Source organism: Prionailurus viverrinus, chromosome B2, assembly GCF_022837055.1.
Source record: "Prionailurus viverrinus isolate Anna chromosome B2, UM_Priviv_1.0, whole genome shotgun sequence".
In the NCBI taxonomy this organism is placed as follows: domain Eukaryota; kingdom Metazoa; phylum Chordata; class Mammalia; order Carnivora; family Felidae; genus Prionailurus; species Prionailurus viverrinus.
Window position 1 is genome coordinate 12,295,299 of NC_062565.1, and position 20,823 is coordinate 12,316,121.

The window sequence follows — 20,823 nt, forward strand, 5'->3', positions numbered from 1 at the left end:
TACAAAACAGAATTTAGCATTGTCATAAAATGTGACGTACACAAGGGAGTTAATGGAACACATAGCTCATGATAACATTTCACTGATAATGTGCTGCATGGTAATTGGCTATTAGTGGGAGCAGTTCACGTAAGTGACTACGGTTTGTATAATTTTTACACAATGGAAATGACTTGTAATCATTTTTCACTGATTTGTTTACTAAGATCTATAAACAGTGGGTTTTCTTTCTCCTGATACGATATGTAATATGATACATACATGTGCATGCAATTTACATATAACACGCAGACGTCCGGGGTTCCACCTCTGATAGTTGGGCTTCTCTGTATCCTCCTCTTCCAGAACCTAAGTGTGAAGCATTGTCCTTATCCCATTATCTTTTTATTGAGGGGCTCTTAGGACACCTCTGCAACTCCTCCCCATTGTTCAGATCTGGTTAAAGGGCCTTTACCAACCTCCCCTTCATGAAGTCTAATCCTAGCAGAGGACTGGACAAGCAGACCCCTGGTGTGTGGGTTCAGCTTCCATGGCCCCTTCCCACCAGGTCCTGTTCTTTTTGGGGAGATTGTGCCTCCTGGTGCCACCCTAGAGAAAACCCAGACGCAGGGACCAATGGGGACCAAGCCACGTCTCTCGTGTTATGGCTGTGCTGCCCGCCAGCACCCTACACGCTGCCTGCCGTGAATCTTGCCTGTGGGAGCCCCCCTGGGCTCATCGCTTCTCCAGCCCGGGTGCTACTTTGCCTTCACCCCAGAACTTCCTCTCCCTGGCAGCCCCTTTGCCCCACTTGGCCCCCACGCCTCCCTTGCTTCTGACTGTTCTGGAGGAACCTCCTCATTCCGTTCTCGCGCTCAGGCCCTCTCTTGCCTCTGTAAACCTCTGCCACAGCGTTTATACTTGATTTGTGAGACTCAGCTCAGACGTCCCAACAAAGCCTGAGTCAAGCCTAGTGCTTCGGTGAGCTCACCCCATTTATGGTGGGGTGGGGCCTCTCTCCCTGCTGGGTCACCCGCTCATCTCAAAACTTGCCTTTCCTTGTGGAAATTTGTTTTAGATTCTGTTTTGACTGCCAGGGGCTCAAGGCTGGGTAAACTCAACCGTGGGGCTATTGGGAGGTTCTGCCTTGAAAATTCTATTACAGGACGGAGGGTGGGACTGGGGAGAGGCGGGGCGCAGTGAGGGATGCTGCTGTGCCCCCAGGGGGCACAGGGAGGGGAGGGGAGTTGTAGAGAAGGGCTTACAGGCTCTGAGGCAGGGAAAGAGCCAGGGAGAATGGTAGCTGAGAGAAGGAATAACCCCAGACCTGCCTTCAGGGGGTGCCTGGCTCTGGGGCAGAGGCCACAAGCTGGTGAGAACCAGGCTCTTACAGTTCCCAGTGATTCTGGGTAACTGACTGTGGCTCAGTCAGCCCCGGGCACCCACGTACACTTGGGAACCCCAGTGTCCTTTCTGAGGGTAGTGTGCATTCCCTAAGATAGCAACGTGCCAGCCTCTTTATACTCATGATCTCATAATTATATCATATTCCATTATATTGTAATAAGTCCTGCTTTACAAATGCATAACTTTGAGTCTCAGAGAGTTTACCCATGGTCATAGCGGGGTATGACCCCAGCTTGTGATTTCATCATATTTCCATCATTACGGCGGGCCTTAAGATGAAGTGAAATAAACTTTTAAAACTAAGGGAATTACGGGGCACGTGGGCGGCTGTCCGGCTCTTGATTAGGGTCAGGTCACCATCGCAGCACCGTTCATGAGATCGAGCCCCACATCCGGCTCTGCGCTCATAGCGTGGAGCCTGCTTGCGATTCTTTCTCCCTGTCTCTCTGCCCCCCCTCTGCTCCCACACGCTCTCTCTCGCAAAATAAATAAACTTTCCTTAAAAAAAAATAAGGGAGTTACTGTAATCTGTCTCCCAATGCAGAATGTTGGCTGCTGGCCCGGGCTGGAACTTTAAGGAAAGTAAAGGTTTTGATTCTTCAGTTTAAAAATCAAAAGTCTGAGAGGACAGATATTTTTTCAGAGGGCAAAACAATGATTGAAGTATATTCATACTGAAACTGTGTTTCACTGGTGTGAATGCTGACGGGGTAGGGGTGGAAAAGAATTACAGAGCAGAAACCCCTAGGGCCTCAGGGGAGGCACCTTAGGGGGACCAAAGGGGAAAGATCCTGTAGACAAACTTTACCTACTTTCCGATTTGGGTCAGCACAGCTCTGCTTCACCTTCCTCTGGGATCAGAAGCATAGACGTTAGGGAGTTACTTTGCTTATGCTGAGCTCCCAAAGGATAGTTGAGGGTGGGGGTAATATTAGCTCCTTTCATTTCCTTGGCATGGAACTTGAAGACTTTAAGATTCATGCATTACCCGAGAAGCCTCTCACTGTGACATGCATGAGAATTCTCTACTTGCAAAACAGATCCCCACTTGGACAGAACCTTCTAGTTGTATTTCTCCTCTGAGTTATTGAAACAAATAGATTTTAAGCGTTGGGGCCCCCGCATCCTGTTAGAAGGTCAGAATGGAAACAGCGGGGTGTTAGCAATGCTGTTGGAAGAATCAACTGGCAGCCCCCTGGGGAGCCCTGGGTTCTACCTGTTATCCAGTATCCTGCCTGCACATTGTTTTCTTCCTCTCTTGGTATAAAATCAATTCTGGCACTGAGCAGTTTGCTCTCTGTGCCTCATTAGAGTGAAGACACTAATATTAAGAATTATGTGTTCAGTTTTAGCATTTGGATCGGGGTTTTTTTTTCTTTTCTTTTCACCCCCCCCCCCCTTTTTTTTTTTTTTTTGGACTACCTGTATAATTTCTGGAACAAGCCCGGCTTTGTTACGCTTCCTTAATCTTACCTCACCTGGCCTAGATAACGTGCATTCCAAATTGAATTGAGAGTTTGCAGTGAGGCAGCTTAGCAACAGGCTCTAACAGCTGGGTCATTTTCTAAGAATCAAAGGACATGGCTTCAGTTTCCAGGTCTGGCTTTGGCCTGCTTGGTGAGAGCTGACATTTAACTTGTCTCAGCCTGTGCTCTTGGGGATGATTAAAGTTGCTGCCTGATTCATAACTTATAGGTGATTACACTTGTGAAGTATTTTGAGGCCCTTTTCTTTCATTCATTTATTCAAACAAACATTTGTTGTTGAATGAATGGTGACTTTGATTTAAAAACACGGCAGACAGAAAACACTGGCAGCTTGTAGATAGCAATTTTTTTATTTGCTCTCCTAAAGGAATTTCATTACCAAATCCTCGTGAATCTTGAACCTCAAGAAGAATAATCCTTTCCTTTGTTGGGAGTTTTAAATTTAGAATAATCAGACAATAGTGAAGCATTCTGTTCAAAGCATTCCTTTTAGGCTACCCATTTATTATACACTGCTCTTAAGAAGAGATGAATTTGATTAGCGTTGAACATTCAAGTCGGTGTTTTTGCATTGCTAATACCAGGGAGAAATTTTCAAAAAGTTGTGCCTGCCGTTTTATAATATTATATAGTCAACTTTTAATTATCTGTACTGATGGAGTATAATCAGCAATGTGTATACACCAAAATCATTTCCCTTGGCTTTGGGAAGCATGGTATGATGCTTTTATACACCTTCCTTTATGGTTTTGCTCACACTGGTATTACAATTATGTCACATTGCACACGGCTCATCATAGGAAGGAAGAAGGGGCGCCTGGATGGCTCAGTCGTTTAAGCATCGACTTCAGCTCAGGTCACGATCTCACGGTTCCTGGGTTTGAGCCTTGCGTCAGGCTCTGTACTGACAGCCCAGAGCCTGGAACCTGCTTCGGATTCTCTGTCTCCCTCTATTTCTGCCCCTCCCTTGCTCGTGCTCTGTCTCTCTTTCTCAAAAATAAATAAATGTTAAAAAAAAATAAATAAAGGAGGAAGAAAAAGCCCTATACCAGGGGGTTAGGAAAAGGTCAACTGGAATTTAAAACATTTATTACAGATAATACACGGAATAAATGATCCCAAGGTTGTTCATTTTGATTATCAAATAGAAAACAACGGCCCTTAATTCACTGCAACTGCATAAGAGAAAAAAGCACCGCAAACCATGTACATGATTACCGTGTACCATTATCGTTTCTCCGTTCTGCATTTTGAAATTTTGCAAAAGCGTAAGTACCCGAGTCACAGCCCAGTAACACTCCAGCAACGACCGCTGTCAGATGTGTGGCCTCCAGACCGTGCTGTACCCACCGCTGGGGTTCCAGATAGGCCTTTCGGGGGGAACGGAAGAGCCGAAGTCTTGACCTATTAACATTTCTAAATAATGTCACTGTTGTGTTAGCTGTTACTGTTTATTACTAAAAATACCTCCTCCCTTTTTATTATTCAGGTTAAGCTTGTTTTTATCGGCAGCAGTTACAGGAGGGAATTTCTAGAGGGTCTGCCTTCTGCTTAATGGTCTTCTGGGTTTCAGAAGTCTTCTCATGGTGAAAATACAGTCTGCAGCAGCCTGCTCTAGAGCCCCTCCCCTCCTACCATTTTTAGCCCCCTCTGTGTGGCTCATTCACCTGAGTGATCGTGAAATTGCTTAGTTCGTGCTTTGCTAGCCAATGATGGCTGGCTCTTCCGTGGGAGATAAGGGAGGATCCCTAAGTGTGAAGGTGCTGATGCATCGGAAAAGGAAACCATCTTCGGCTACACAGTTTGGGGTGGGGCCAGTCCTCCGTAACTCAGTAGGGAGGTCTCCAGCCCCACTCACCTGGCCTGTGGGTCAGTGGAACCTGGCTGCCATCACTGGGCTTCAGCAAGTTGGAAATTGCACTTGGTATCTTCTCCTGGCTTGCCTGCCGGCCATCTGGTCATAGTTTCAACTGCTCCCACCCTCTTGCAGGTGACGTGGTAGCACAACTGTTGACATGCACCCCAACAGCTCATTGCCCCAGCTGGACACCAAGCAAGGGAGAGCCCTGGGAGGGGTGAGGTGTGGCTCTTTGTGGAAGGCAGCTTCTAAATTCATGTTCTTGCCAGCCAGTCAGCATTGCAAATAAATGTCACCTTGTGGCCACCATATGCCCTGCAGCAGAACCGATCTCACATTCGTGAAACAGATTCCATTACCTGGCCCCAGGTGCCCTTTGCTCCCTGCTGCCCCCGTCTCCATGTCTGCTGACCTTCTCATCACTTCCAAGTCCAGAAGCCAGCTTCCTCCTGTTGTTCTCACTTACGCCCTTGTTCTGACCTGCTCTTTACATAAGGAGAGGAAAACCAGTGGCCCAATGTCTGCTATGAGTGTGGTTTGGGCCACATGTTATATACACAATTGAACTTTAGCTTGGCATCAGCTTTCTGAGATAGGTGTTTGTCTCATTTCACAGCTGATGAACTTGGGAGTCAAGTTAATAAGTAACTTCCCTGAAGTTACACAACTGGTAGCGGTAAAACTAAGATTAATACTCAGCTTTGATTCAAAACCTGTTCCCTTTCCGTGTGTGTGTGTGTGTGTGTGTGTGTGTGTGTTCCTTTTTTTGACTATCTGGATACTTCGCTTCCAAGGTAGCATATTATTCTGAAATTTAAAGAGAAAGAGAATCTTTAAGCCAAAGGAAAGATTCTAATGATAGAGTTTCAGGTATCAGGAAGGTGCTGGAGGGCTGTGATCTTAAAACCATCCCACACTGGCGACCAGCCCCTGCAAGGTGTGACAAGCTATGTTCCATGCATCAAAGCATCATTCTTAATTGACTCTGCTTCTTTTACTTAATCCTAGACTGCTTGCTTCAATATCCAGCACAGTTGAGAACGCCCTTCTCTTTGCCGTGCTGGCCAGAGACGTGTGCTTTTCTGGTTTCCTAATAAAACTTGAACCGAGATCGGGAACCCCAAATATTTTACTCCCAGCCTTCTCGCTCACGGTGGATTCGGCAGCACTCCATTTAGGAGTGTGCGTTCCGTTACATTGAAAACGGCTTTATGTTGTTCATCAGGGGGCCTCGAGAGCCATTCTTCCCCAGGAAACATTTTTCTGCCCTGCTGCCGGAACTGTGACCAGCAGAAGGTGCGGTCCCTACGTGCCCAGCAGGGCTAAGGGGCGTGGGTGAGCACATCCGTCTTATACCCCCGAGACGCCCGCCGCTGACGAAGTTCCCTTACTGAGCCCAAAGGAATTTTCCTCCTTCCACCGGAGGTGTTTATAACCTCTAATTTGCTCACCATGCCTCTTGTAGAAAGGAGTAGGAGCTCAAGCCGCTGGCAGCCTGCCACGTTGCCGCTGCCGGCTCGCGTCCCGGAGCGGTGGCGCTCCCGTGTGGGTGCGGGGATGCACGGGGGGCGGGCGGAGGGCCGCCGGGGAGGGAGCGCCGAGGCCCCGCCCTGCGCCGCGCGCCCCGGAGGTGTGCGCCGGGGCCGAGCGGCCAGCCAATCAGGGGGCGGGGCGGGGCAGCCAGGCCGGGAGGGGAGGAGCTGAGACGAGCGAGCGGGTGGGTGGTCCTGCTTGTTGGAACAGCTCCTTTGCAAAGCTCTTGTAATCAGTGCTTAGCCCTTTTGTACTCCGCGCCTGACGGTGAAGGGCATGGCCCTCGCTGCAGATGGGTCTCGGGGAAGGGCTCCCCTTTGTGCCGCTGTGGTAACCTCCACCTGATGCTGTGGGCCTGGAATTGCGCTCTGACCTCATTTCCCGTAGGAGTGGAAGGGTTTGGGAGGAGGACTAATTAGGACCTCATTAAGCACTTACACCAAGTACAATCATTTTCCCGAAAAGGTAACCTAGTCGCGGAATAAAAAGCCAGACACACTTGTAACATCGGAATACAGACTCATTGTAGATGAAAGCTTTTTGTAGTTGTGGAAAATGGTCGTTTTAAGAGGATCTTTATGTATCAGTGTTACAAAGGGATCCTTTATAATTATTTTTTAATGTTTATTTTATTTTTGAGAGAGAAAGAGAGAGAGAGCAGGGGACGGGCAGAGAGAGAGAGAGAGAGGGGGGAAACAGGATTTGAAGCAGGCTCTGTGTTGACAGCAGGCAGCTCCAGCGGGGCTAGAACTCATAGACTGTGAGATCATGACCTGAGGGGAAGACCCACTGCTTAACTGACTGAGCCACCTAGGTGCCCCCAAAGGGATCCTTTAAAATGTAATTTTAGGGGTGGCTGGCTGGCTCAGTCTGTAGAACCTGTGACTCTTGACCTTGGGGTTGTGGGTTCAAGCTCACGCTGGGTGTAGAGATTACCTAAAAATAAAATCTTTAAAAAAATGTGATTTTAATATGTTTGCCCATCTTGAAAGTTGTCTCATAATCTGAGTTTCACCTGAGGTTACAGACACATCCCCCCCCCCCATATTTGTGGACATCCAGCAGCAGATACTAAACGTCAGAATAGGATTGCTTTGTTTACCACACTTGCAGCAGAAAGTAACTGGGAGTTGGAGAGCTTTCTTGACCAAGAAGGAAAGAGTCACTCCTTTAATGCTGCCTGGCCAGGTTCCAGCTTATTGGCCTAAAAAGAGAAGGCACCACCGGTGTGATTGCTATAAGGCCCCTTGGCCTTACCTAATTAAAACAGGGAGAGAATATAATAAGAATCAAAGACATCACTGTAGAGGCAAAAACAAAACAAAACAAAACAAAACAAAAAAAACAAAAAAAAAACCCCAAAAAACCCCCAAAACCCCCAAACCCCCCAAAACTCAAGTAGGTGACTTAACAGGCCCTAATAACACGTAGTTATTTGTTTTACTTTTATTATCACATCTAATGTTCAGAGACATCCACCATATAGTTGAAGGCCTCGTGCTGCCTGCTCTCAGACATATCCTTCCTTGCTTTTTGAGGCTAACCAGAATGGAGAAAGAATGTGGAAACATGGTGAAGATAATTTAACATTCAGGTAGTGGCTACTACTGATAACAGCTGGCTGTGGGGAAGAAAGTCGAAACTATGGACAACACTATTGGCCAAAAGCTGACTGTATTTCATAGACTTCCGTTCGTGTTAGTTACAGAAGGTAGACTAGTTCCTCTCGCGATTCACTTCAGTGTCCGCCATGGAGTTGTCTTGCTCAAACCCCGCCAGGTGTGTTGGCATACTGCAGGGAAAAATCTAGAACTGGCTGGTGTGGAGTTCATACTCTGAGCCAGGACCAAAGGGGTCAGAAGCCTCAAGCTCTGACCTTGGTCTTTTGGAGAAGGAAGAAACCTTTTCCTCTAAGCTTACACCTGTCAAAACCTAGGAACAAAGGTTTAAAAAAAAAATTCCTATTCTAAAATAAAAGCTAATAAGTCTTTTCTTTATCTGTTTTGGTTATCTGTTCCTCTCTAATATTGAAGGAAATAAGGAATTCTCTCAATTTGCCATAGCTTTGTATATTTTAAGTTTTGTACATGACTTCCTGTTCCAAGTGGGCAGTTATGGTCCCCGGAACCTAATGTATTTATTCTAAAGCATTCTCTGACACCTTCGGCAGCCATCTTGCTTAAGAATTGAACAGTTGGGATGGGGCACCTGGGTGGCTCAGTTGGTTAAGCATGTGACTTTGGCTCAGGTCATGATCTCCTAGTTTGTGAGTTCAGCCCAGAGCCTGCTTCAGATCCTCTGTCCCTCTCTCTTTCTGCCCCTCCCCTGCACTCGCTCTGTCTCAAAAGTAAATAAGCGTTAAAAAAAAAAAAAAGCAGGGGCAACTGGGTGGCTCAGTTGGTTGAGCATCAGACTTTGGCTCAGGTTATGATCTCACGGTTCGTGGGTTCGAGCCCTGCATCAGGCTCTGTGCTGACAGCTCAGAGCCTGGAGCCTGCTTCAGATTCTGTGTCTCCCTCTCTCTCTGCCCCTCTTCTGCTGGCACTCTGTCTGTCTGTCTCTGTCTCTAAAATAAATAATAAAACATTAAAAAAAATCTCCTTCTTGATTTTAATATGATGTAACAGTTTAAACAATGATGATGTGCACCTCTAGTAGGAGTGTAGATTGGCATACCTATTTGGGAAGACAGTTTGGCAGCCTTATGTAAGATGCATGTTCACGAACCTTGTGACCCAGCCAGTCCATTCGTAGGCAGTAAGTATCCCCAGAGAAACTTGGCTTATGTGTATTGTTTCCAATGGAAACCTCATTGTTTATAATAGAAAGAAAAATTAAAAGTAACACTAGAAACTAAAATATTTTAAAAGCCATCAGTAGAACCATATTGAAACATTCATACAAGGGAATATTATACACCAGTAAAAATGCATAAAGCACAGGCAATTGCAACACCATAGTTAAATATTAGAAACAGCTTTATGTGGGGAAAAATAAAAAAAACATTAGCCACAGAAGGCTGCATACAGTATGATACACTATAAAACACCAACACTAAAGTGTATATTTTAGGGAGTGATACATACAAAATGCAGGGTTGTGGTTACCCCTGGAGAAGAGGCAGGAGAAGAGCTTAGAGAAATACCAAAGAGGTATATGCGGCAATCCCAGCAACGTCTTACATAGGACAGTAGACTAATGAACGTTCTTTTGTTAATGCTTCATAGATTATATAAACATTGCATTCACTCTTTTGTAGGTTTCAATTTGTACATAATGAAAATAGATAGTTTTTGGATTGAATTCTTTCCCCATTTTTATTGAGCTATAATTGACATACGGTGCTGTATAAGTTTAGGGCATACAGTATTACAGCCTGACTTACATACATCGTGAAATGATTACCAGAATAAGTTTAGTTAGCATCCATTATCTCATATAGAAAAAAAAAATAAAGAGAAAGAAGAAAACATATTTTTTTTTTACCTGTGAAAAGAACTCAGGATTTACTCGTAACCACTTTCATATATTACTATAGGGCAGTGTCACCTATAGTCGCTGTGTTTCAAAAATACAGATATTGTTAAGGTGATAACGTATAACGTAAGCCAGAATTTTCTCGTATTGCTTCCACAGTCTACCTGTCTCATATTATAGTCTCCAGTGACTTGACATCGCACAGGGGTGGTTAGAAGGTGTGGTCTCGCAGTGAAACCTCTGGGGTCATTTGTGTGGCCAAGGATATAGAGCAAAGCTGACAATAACCACTAAGTGGAATGCAACAGAGGACACAGAAGCCCCCTCTCCTCCTCTTCCAATGAATGCTTAGAAATTCTTGGGGCGTGGAGGAAGGCGGACCCAGCAAGTAAGCCTGGGTGACCTCTTGGAAAATCTGCATTTACTGTCCCAAGAGTGCCGAATGGTTCCAAATGTGGACAATCAGCTTGGATGGGTTATTACGAGAAACTTGTTCTTTTCCTGCCCACTGTTTTTTTTCCGAGCGGGATGTGGCCTTTCTAGCGAGGTAGGATTCGGCATGTGTGTGATGATGTAATATGTTACGCGGCCAGGCAAACTGTCACAGGCTCAAAGGTTCAGGCTTGCAGCATTCGCCGCGGATATGTGAGAAATTGGTCCATGTGGGAGTAAGAATTACGATGAAAATGGAAAATGGAAGCCGGAGCTGTGCTTGAGGACCAAGGTTCTCTGCTGCTGAGACACATCATCGCTGAAGTGCTAGCCAGTTCTGGTGGGGGGGGGGGGGGGGGAGCAGCAGACCTCTTCGGAGAACCTTCAGCTTATTCTTAAGCGGCTGAACAGAATAAGATGTGACAAGCTGGCTTGTGGAGGTTGAACCTTACTCTCAATTTCCATTAAATGAATGTGTGGAATCAATACCCCACTGAACATTTGTCATGGGAACACCCAGAGGCCCCTGGGTGGCTTGATATCTTTCAGACTAATTCTCAGACAGGAATGCAGCGTGGCTATTTTCTGAAATAGTTTCAACATCATTTATGTAATGTCGATGCATCTGGAAGTGAAAATGCTAAGAGTTTCATTTCACTAAAAATGGAAATTTTTTTTTTTTTACACTTTAACCTTTAACTTTAGATCACAATTAGTGACCTTTTCGCCAGGGTGTTAAGAGTATCAAAGTGTGTATATTCATTGACACATTGAGCCAGTATCTACTGAGAGAACTGTGTAGGCTGTTAGGAAAAAATGCAGAGAGATGGTCAGTGACTCTCAGGAGCTCACAGTTGAGACAGGAAAACATTACATGGCAGGACAAATACGGTCTGTGTGGGAGCATGTCACAGGATAGGTGATGGCTGAGCTAGATCTTAAAGGAAGAGTAACATTTGAACGACTGAGAAGGACATTCCCAACTGAGGCACCGGCATAATAAATAGGGAGGAATTTTGCCTTATGAATTATAAGATGTCAGTGGATTTTATGACACGAACATAAGCATCATGATCATTAAGTTAATAGTAAATTCAGATAAAAATTGTCTAAGTAAAGGGGCACCTTGGTGGTTCAGTTGGTTGAGCATCTAACTCTTGGTTTCAACGCCAGGTCATGGTCCCAGGGTTGTGGGATTGAGCTCCACGTTGGGCTCTCCGTGGAACATGGAGCTTGATTAAGACTCTCTCTTTCTCCTTCTGCCCCCTCCCCTGCTTGCTCTCTCTCTCTCTCAAATTAAAAAAAAAATTATCTAAGTAAATAGACTTTTTTTTTTTTTTTGCTCAGTTTGTTTTACCTTTCCATCCTAATTATGTTGCAAAGAACAACTTATCTGCATTATGTTAAAGTGCTCAGTGGTGATGACCGATGAATGGAAGTATAACTCAGTTTAAAAGTAGTTTACTATTGGGGCGCCTGGGTGGCGCAGTGGGTTAAGCGTCCGACTTCAGCCAGGTCACGATCTTGCGGTCCAGGAGTTCGAGCCCCGCATCAGGCTCTGGGCCGATGGCTCAGAGCCTGGAGCCTGCTTTGGATTCTGTGTCTCCCTCTCTCTCTGCCCCTCCCCCGTTCATGCTCTGGCTCTCTCTGTCCCAAAAATAAATAAACGTTGAAAAAAAAATTAAAAAAAAAAAAGTAGATTACTATTCTAGTGGTAAAACAGTTAGAAGTTAAGAATTTAGCATTTTTATAATATTTTCCCTCTGTGACTCTCGTACATTTCAAATGATGGTTAAGCCCCAATTAGAAATCTCTCTTGCTGTGGGTTTTATCATTTGTCACAGTGATAAAGATGAACTGAGAATAGAAATCTCAAAATGCAATAATGATAGTACCTTATATCTCAAAGAGCATTCAGTATACAAAATACTTTAATATTCATTATTTACATTTGGCCAATATGCAAGAGAATATTCTGGTAGCACTTGTAAACAATTCATCCTCACATTATTTTTTTTTCCAAAAAACTGTTGCAAAAAACTGCCTTGCCTGTTTTCCCCTCTTCTGCATAGTCTATTTCATTAAATTTCAGCAATTCTAAATCACAATGACACATGAAATGTGTTTGCTATGAAATCAAACGTTTTATGGCATATTCATCGAGCAAATACATAATACAATTTATAAAATCACATTACTCTGTCCAGTAATTAAAAGAAAAGGATGAATCTCTATCTTGGTTTTTGCTCTGGGTTTTTTTTTTTAGCAAAAGAAATAATTTACAGTAAGCAATTCTAATTATTTCAGCTAAATGTTTATAGCATTTGAATGATAATATTTGTTTCTATCATTTAGATTTTATAGATGGGTTTTGTACAGAGAGACTTCTTTTCTGTTGATGCTTTTGTAACTTACACATACATGGCCGATTACTAAAACAATAATTTGTCCTTCAGGGATAGTAAGACTCTTCCTTTTCCTTAGCTTGCTAGATGCAAATTTTAGCCACTTTTATGGTCTTGCCGAGATGCTAATGCTAATTAATGTTTTAATAGGACAAAACGTTGGCCAATAAAACTATTAAATTTTGAAGCATGGATTGTAAATTCAACTTGGTTGCCCTAATGATGATGTTGATAGTGATAATGATTATGCAATTAATATTTATAGAGTGCTTCTAGAATGCTGAGCTCTGTGCTAAACTTTTTACTTACTCCATTCACTTGCCCCAACTGCTCAGTTACAGGAGTGTGTCCCTATGTCCACTTTACAGATGAAGTGATAACCATTGTGTCTCACGGCATTGAATAATAATTAAAATATACTATATTAATAATGTATTTCAGGGGTGCCTGGGTGGCTCAGTCAGTTAAGCATCCAACTTCAGCTCAGATCACGATCTCATGAGTCATGATCTGATTTGCAAGTTCAAGCCCCACATCGGGCTCTGTGCTGACAGCTCAGAGCCTGGAGTCTGCTGAGATTCTGACTCCACCTCTCTTGGCCCCTCCCCTTTTCATGCTCTGTCTCTATCTGTCAAAAATAAATAAACCTTAAAATAATAATAATAATAATAATAATAATAATATATTTCAAATATTCAACTCTGAAGGTTTAACATATGAAATTTGTACGCATATATAATAGATATGTGTGTATGTGTGTGTGTGTGTGTGTGTGTGTCTGTTCATTCAACAAATATTGATTTATAGACTGTGTGTTATAGGCTGCTGTGCTAATCTCTGGAGATGGTTGATGAGGTAACACCCCTCCCTTACCTTTAAGGGACTTTCAGTGTATTGGGAGAAGTGGACTCATTTAAGATACAAGTACAAGGAAATGTGACCATTGCCTTGATAGGGAAAGGTCCAGGGTGTTGCAGAAAAATGGGGAAAGAGGGCACCGGCTTCCCAAAGTATTAGAGAGGTCTTCACAGAAAGGAGTCCTGTCTCTGAGACCTGAAGAATGAGTTTAGAAAGATGATGTGCAGAGGGGACAGATGGGACCAGGGTGTGGACAGGAGCCAGGAGCAAGGCAGGGCTGGTCAGGTCAGGAGGCCACAAGGATTCAGAAGTGCTGAGTGGCCAGGGTGACTGGAGGTGTGACACAGCTGGCCGGGGAGGATCACAAGGAGCCTGGCATGCTGTCCAAAGGAAGGCAGGCCTTCCATTCTGTGTCTTGAAATGCCATCAGCAAATTAATTCAGCAAACACTGTTAAGGGATGTTCTTCTTCTTTCCCTTCCTCCTTCCTTTTCTCATTTATTCATTCAGCAGATTTCTACTGAGTGTCTATAATGTGCCAAGCATGTGTTGAATACAGAGGATAAAAGGAATAGACAAGAGTGTACACAGTTTTCCTTTCCTAGAGCTTACTAGTAGGTAGGAGAAACAAGCAATAATCAACAAATCTAGAAAAAAAAGTAAAATTATAAAGGTGACATATAGGAGCACGTGGGTGACTCAGTTGGAGTTGAGCTCGACTCGTGATTTTGGCTCAGGTCACGATCTCATGGTTCGTGGGTTCAAGCTCTGTGCTGACATCACGGAGCCTGCTTAGGATTTTCTCTCGCTCCTTCTCTCTCTGCCCCTCTCCTGCTCACACACACTCTCTCTCTCCTCTCAAAATAAATAAAATAAACTTAAAAAAAACCCAGCTGACTGGTATATAAAGGGACAGTGCTTCTGTCAAAGCGTGTGGTAGGAGGTAGTGACCTGGCCATGGAGGCCAGAAAGGCTTCTCCGCGAGGAGGAGGGCTGAGCTGAGATCTGAAGGGGAAAAGAATACAAGGTGATCTGAAGAGGGTGACTCGGAGAAAAGAGGAGATCATGTGCAAAGGCCCTGAGGCCTAGGAGAGCAAAGTGCTTTTAGAGAATTAAAAGTAGGCTGGAAAAGCTGGAGTGCAGGCTGGAACATGAGGACTGGACCATACTGGGCCCTGGAGGCCACACTAAGAATCTGGCTCAGTGGAAAGCCACTGCCTTGCTTTAGGCAGGAGAATGGGCCGCAGGGTGGGTGGCAGGAGTGGGGGCAGGGAGACCAGTGCAATAGTCCCGATGAGCTGTGCTGGTTGGTGGCCTAGAACAGCGATGGTGGTATAGGGGAGAGGCAGGAGGGTGTGTGCTGATGGTGGAATCCATGACTGGGTAGTTGCTTGTGGGGCATCATTTGGGAGAGGAAGATGTAGCCCATTGCTGAGCTAAGACAATAGGAGAGGGTAGAATCTGTTGCTTGGATTTCCAGAAAACAGGCTGGGGGGAGTGGACATCATAAGAAATGGAGGTTTGAAGTTGGTCTTGAAGAATGAGTTGGCATTTTCCAGTCGGCAAATGGCCTTTGCTAAGCAAAGGTAGCGGCATGCACGAAGCACAGAGGCATAGCCAGAATAGTGCAGATAAAACCTGTGTGTATATATACACATGTCCGAAAGGGAAATTCATGTAGGACCCATAAATAACTTTGCTGCTTTCTTGATATGCTCCCATCTATTCTGTGTTGCAATGATTTTAAAACTTGTAGTAGATAGAATCTGTAAGTAGCTAAAAATGTTTTAAGTATTTTTTTTAAACCAACCCATAGGCATATTTTAATGTATAGAGATTTCTCTCTTGACTTCCATGACTTGAAGATTGTTTTTGTTTTTGAGAGAGAGAGAGAGCATGAATGCGGGAGGGGCAGAGAGAGAGGGAGACACAGAATCCCAAGCAGGCTCCAGGCTCCGGGCTGTCGGCACAGAGCCCAACGCGGGGCTGGAACTCACAGACCATGAGATCATGACCTGAGTTGCAGTCGGACGCTTAACCGACTGAGCCACCCAGGCGCCCCGTCTTCCATGTCTTAAATTAAGGATTCACATATGGCTCTTGATTTTATTAATCTGAGATTTTAATTAATCTGAGACAGATTTTATTAATCTGTCTTCTTTCCAATAAAATGTAGCCAGTTTAGGGAGGACTTTGGATTTTAGGTTTTTCCTTTGTGGTTCAGCATCTGGATTTGGGATTAGATGGCATTTTTAATTTACCGAAATAACTATACATTTGCTCTTGATTGAAATAGGAACATGTTGATTTCAATTTATCTTGGGAGTTAGAATGGATGGGGCAGCCACATCCAAGAAGAGTTAGTGATGCTGAGACCTACATAACATACCAGCTCTGGGGAAAATAGGGTGATGATTTGATATTCAATTTTTTTTGTGACAAACACAGGAATGTTGATAGCAAGATCAGTTTTGGAGATATGGTATAGCACTGTAATCATAAGCATGGCTTCTGTGAACACTAGTGGCTTAAATCCTAGCTGTAATATCTACTAGCTGTAGAAACCGTCAGGTTTCTTGTCAATAACAGAGATAATAATGATTGGTGGCCACTTGGAAGGGTGCCATAGAGTGGGGTAGTGTGCATAACGCCACGAACTTGGGGAGTGTTCAATGAATGTTAGCGATGACTTTGAATTTTATCACCACTACCGTGCGGCCCCTGAATCATCAACAGAGAGACACTTCTCCTTGCAAAAGTGGAAGTCAGGCTCTTATGGTGAAAACAGGTACTGAATTTGCTTCACTTTGTGTCTGGAAGGAATCTTAGGGAACCATCCAATTCAGTCATGGTTCTGACATTTTCTGGAGAACTATTTTTTTGTTTTTTAATTTCTCTGAAGTTTTGGAATCATTAGTCAGGGAAGGAAGGGAAGGAGCCACATCATCTTGATGGTGACATCCCCGAGGTTAGAAGATGGGGTGCTGGGTGACAACCCCTGGCCGGAATCCTCTCATCCCTGGAGATGCGGACCTACTATGGGTCTGCTTGCTGAGTTTTTGACATTGTGCCATAAGAGGTGTGTGGGGGGGGGGGCAGGGGGAGAGACTGTGCACCTGTGTTTCTCTTTTCTGTGACTTCCTCTAATGTGAATGAAGGACACAGAGAGCTGCCTAACTCAGTGGGAAATTGTGTTTATAATTACAGGTCTAGGCATTTTCCAGTGACTTTCTCTACTGCCACTGTTGCTACTCAGGCAGAATCTGCGCAGAAAGATCTGCTGGGAAAGAACTGACTGCTTATGTTTCTCCATTGTGATGAAAGCACATGTTACAGGTAAAACCTCCACAATCCGTCCCCCGTAGTAACTGTCGCTTAATTGTCAGGCCCCCAAGATGGTGGCGGGGAGGTCTGGCTGTCTGTTCTCAGGGACACGGAAACACACCATGTAAATGTAAAATCTCTGTAGATTCACATAGTCGCCACCTGTTGACTCTTTCTGTGTCTTACAAAAACGGAACCCTCGCTCTTTTGTGGGAGAGAAAGCAGCTGCTAATTATTTTGAGATCACTGATTAGGATGGATGGTAAGGCACTGGTAAGAAAGAGGTATTTCTGATGATGGTGTGCATAAATTCAGCTAGAGAGACTACCATTGGATGGTAGTCAGGAACACTACAGTATGTGCTGTTACCTAACCTTTCTGTTCCTCTTAAAGTGGAATAATGCACGTCTTTTCATACCAACAGATATATATCTACAGCATGATTTTTAGCGTTTATATGGTATTATAATATTATATCGTGTACCGTTGAATACATATCCTAAAATATATCTAATTGGTCACCGGACATTTAGGGTTTATGGTTTTCTTTTTCGACTCTTATGCGACCAAGAATGTTCTTATAGCTTTATATTCGTTGCCATTCCTAGTGGCTTCCTTAGGATACTCCCTTACCAGTAAATTTCAGAGCTTAAAAGTGTTCCAAGTATTAAGACCTTTTGATACGTGTTGCCAAATGACTTTCCAATAAAATCATACCAGTTTATATTTCCAGAGGCAGCATATGAAAGTACCTGTTTCCATACAACTTTGCCAGTGCTGAAAATGTTGAAAACAGAGAGTCTTGCCAAATGATGATGAGAAATGGTATTTCCATGTGTTGTTATTTTTTTTTTGTAGGGAGGCATTGATTTGTAAATTTGTAAGTCATACTATTTTGAAGAACTTTTCTCCTGTGGACAGCAGCATGTTTAAAACGTACCGGTTTTTGACAGTTGAGAAATAATGCTTAATTCAAGACGGCATGGAAGGGTCGTACGGAATTTTAAGTTTTCCTCTTCTCTTTGGCCAAGTAGTTTTCAACAGCCATGATATCGCTGGAGAACAATACTGTTTCAGTGGGAAACTTCGTTTTTCCATTCTTGAGAAAAACTAATGAATGGTCCACATTAAACATGGATCAGAAATTAGACTCAAATTAAATACACACACATGTCCAACATTGGGAGCATGACTGAATATAATTATGCTAGCTCCATATGATTCAGAGGTTGTAGATCATGGTAGAAAAGACCATATGTAGGCTCCGGACTGCTTGGGTTCATAGTCCAGCTTTGCTATTTTGTTGAGGCGTAACGTTGAGCAAGTTACCTTACATCTCGAGTGTCTAAGGTTATAAAATGTAGATAGCGATAGCACCCATGCCAGAGGGTGGTGTTGCAACAAAATATATGTGAAATGTTGAAAATGGTTAAAAATCCTGTTTCAAGGGGCTCTTGGGTGGCTCAGTCGGCTAAGTATCTGACTCTTGATTTCGGCTCAGGTCATGATCTCACGGTTCATGAGATTGAGCCCAGGTCGGCTCTGTGCTGACAGCGCAGAGCCTACTTGGGATTCTCTCTCTTCCTCTCTCTCTGCCCCTCCCCAACTCATGCTCTCTCTCTCTCTCAAAATAAAAACGTAAACTTAATATTAAACTTAATATTGTTAGAAAACAATATTTAATGATAGCAGAAAATGGTCATGGTAGAAGTAAAAAGAAAGCAAAATATGACACTTAACCAATAGTGTCATCCAGGCTTGTAAAATTATTTTTTCTTCCTCTTTCTTTTCATCCTTCTCTGATATCCTCCCTGCCCCCAAAAAACTTTAGTATATTTCTGAATGGCCTTAATGTGAATTAATGGGGTAATCCCAGTCTCGGAGGAACCGACCGAAATCTGTAAGCCAGAGACCCATTGACCACGGAGCTGTGACATCCATCCGTGTCACCTGGCCAGTGGGACCCTTGGAACAGCCCTTGCGTATGAGAAAGAATGAAATCTGGCCATTTGCAGCAACGTGGATGGAACTGGAGGGTGTTATGCTAAGCGAAAGAAGTCAGGTAGTGAAAGACATACCGTATGTTTTCATTCATATGTGGATCCAGAGAAACTTAACAGAAGACCATGGGGGAAGGGAAGGGGAAAAAAAAGTTAGAGAGGGAGGGAGGCAAACCATAAGAGACTCATAAGGACCAAGAACAAACTGAGGGTTGATAGGGAGTGGGGGGGAGGGGGAAATGGGTGATGGGCGTTGAGGAGGGCACCTGTTGGGAGGAGCACTGGGTGCTGTAGGGAAACCAATCTGACAATAAATTATACTTAAAAAAAAAAAAAAAGGAACAGCCCTTGCGTGAGACCAGAACCTTCTCCCAGCTGCTTGTTGCCTTGCTTCTGAGCTACAGCGAGCACCTCGCCTCCGGCAGGCTTCCTGGCCCCTTTGAGCTGCACACGGAGAGTCTCCAACTATCTGGCTCCGTGCACGACCTCCCAGCCTCATCTCTTTCCCCCTTGAAATAAGCTTCCTTTCCCTAATTCAATGAAAGAGGGGGTAGAGCGAGAGACCACCAGCTCTCAGGAAACCTATGCTTCATCCCGCATAAACACAGGAGGGAAAACCGTTGAGTTGTGAGACCCCTCCATCCTTGGGGCGCATCAGACGGTTGAAACATAGAAGTAAAAAGAGGCCAAGGATTATTTGGCGTTAAGGAGACAGACGCCAGGCAACTTGACTGGCTTCGGTGAATGCGTTTCACCGCCTGCCCTTGCGGCTCTTATGTGTGCAGACGTCACCTTTGCTTTGGCCCACGTGGGCAGTCTTAATTTGAGCAGCTCTGTCGTTTTCAATAGAAGGAGGACCATCTGAATTCCGAATTAAGACAGTCTAGCTTAAGAAGTCCTCTTTAATGGCTCACAAATTCTCCTCCCATAAATGATGATAAGAGTGAAGAAGAGAGTTAAACTTGCATTTATACACAGACATAGGGCATCTCGACAAAATGAGTAAGTTCGCAAAGGGAGAGAGGACAGCAATTGTGTCGGTAAATATAGGTCAGGAAAAGAATTCATAATGTCCTGCCAGACTCCAGGGAGGCGCTTCGTGAGTGTAGGTAGGACGGCTGCACGTTCACGGTGGTGAGAACGGCAATTAGGTAAACAAATGGAACGTTTGGTATTTGGACAGCGCTCCCGTTCCTCCTAAACTACAGAATCAACAGGGACTCAAACAGAGAGGAGGAAACAGTTCTTCTGCCGGTGTGCACAAGTGCAGGCCTGTTGATGGCCAAGGGCTTACCAGAATGGCTGTCTCTAGGGAGGCAGACGAGCGGGGGGATGTTTAACCACATGTAACTGTGCCATAGCCTCGCCCCTGTGGTCCCGCCATTTTTGATGGTCTCCATAACCACACCATGTTTGCAATCACGTAGAAAACCTATCTGCAAGGCCAGGCCAAATCGCCATTGCAAACTCCATCCGTACGGTCCCCCCAGGGCCTGTGGGGTGCCTCAGGGCTCTGCCAGTGCAGAGCGACAGCACAGTGTTTGAATCGCAAGAAACCGAGACGATGTCTTTGACTTCTAACCCCATTCAGTCGTGTATCACTCATGACTAATTCATGTATCACTCATTGCTAATTTATTCATTAGCAAATACCTCTTTGGGGAGGGCTGGTATGAACGAGTAAGGTTCTAAGCTTTGGGGATCTGGAATGGAACAGACAAGCCATGAGGCCTGCCCGAAGTGAGTTCACATTTCTAAGGGAGGGACAGTCGAGAGCATCATAACCTAGTTTGAGTGAACACAGAGCTGAACTGGGCCATTCTCAAAGAAAGCATAGAGTGCATCTGAAATGAGAGAAACCAGTGGAGAAAGACCCATCGATCCGGAAGGCAGAAAGAACCAGAAAGCAGTCAGCAACTGGCAGTGAGGTTGTGGTTATGGACAGTGGGGCCAGATTGGGAAGGAAGATGGTGAGGAGAGGAGGCAGCTCTAGAACCCTGCTTGAGTGCCCACGGTCAGGGCCAGCGAAATTCAGGCAACGATTGACCCCTTAGGGTAGGTAGT

General features: G+C 44.5%; 1 protein-coding gene across 13 annotated transcripts in view; it reads left to right on the forward strand.

The window, feature by feature from the left end:
• The window catches only part of ATXN1 (ataxin 1), a 413,952-nt gene that overhangs the window by 147,305 nt on the left and 245,824 nt on the right, over positions 1–20,823 (forward strand). For 12 of the 13 annotated variants that reach the window (XM_047859130.1, XM_047859133.1, XM_047859138.1 and 9 more), the window contains one exon: positions 16,643–16,771. The exons of the other annotated variant lie outside the window; for it this stretch is intronic. The gene's annotated coding sequence lies outside the window, so the exon portion shown is untranslated. The remainder of the gene's footprint in view (positions 1–16,642; positions 16,772–20,823) is intronic. 13 annotated transcript variants of the gene reach the window in all.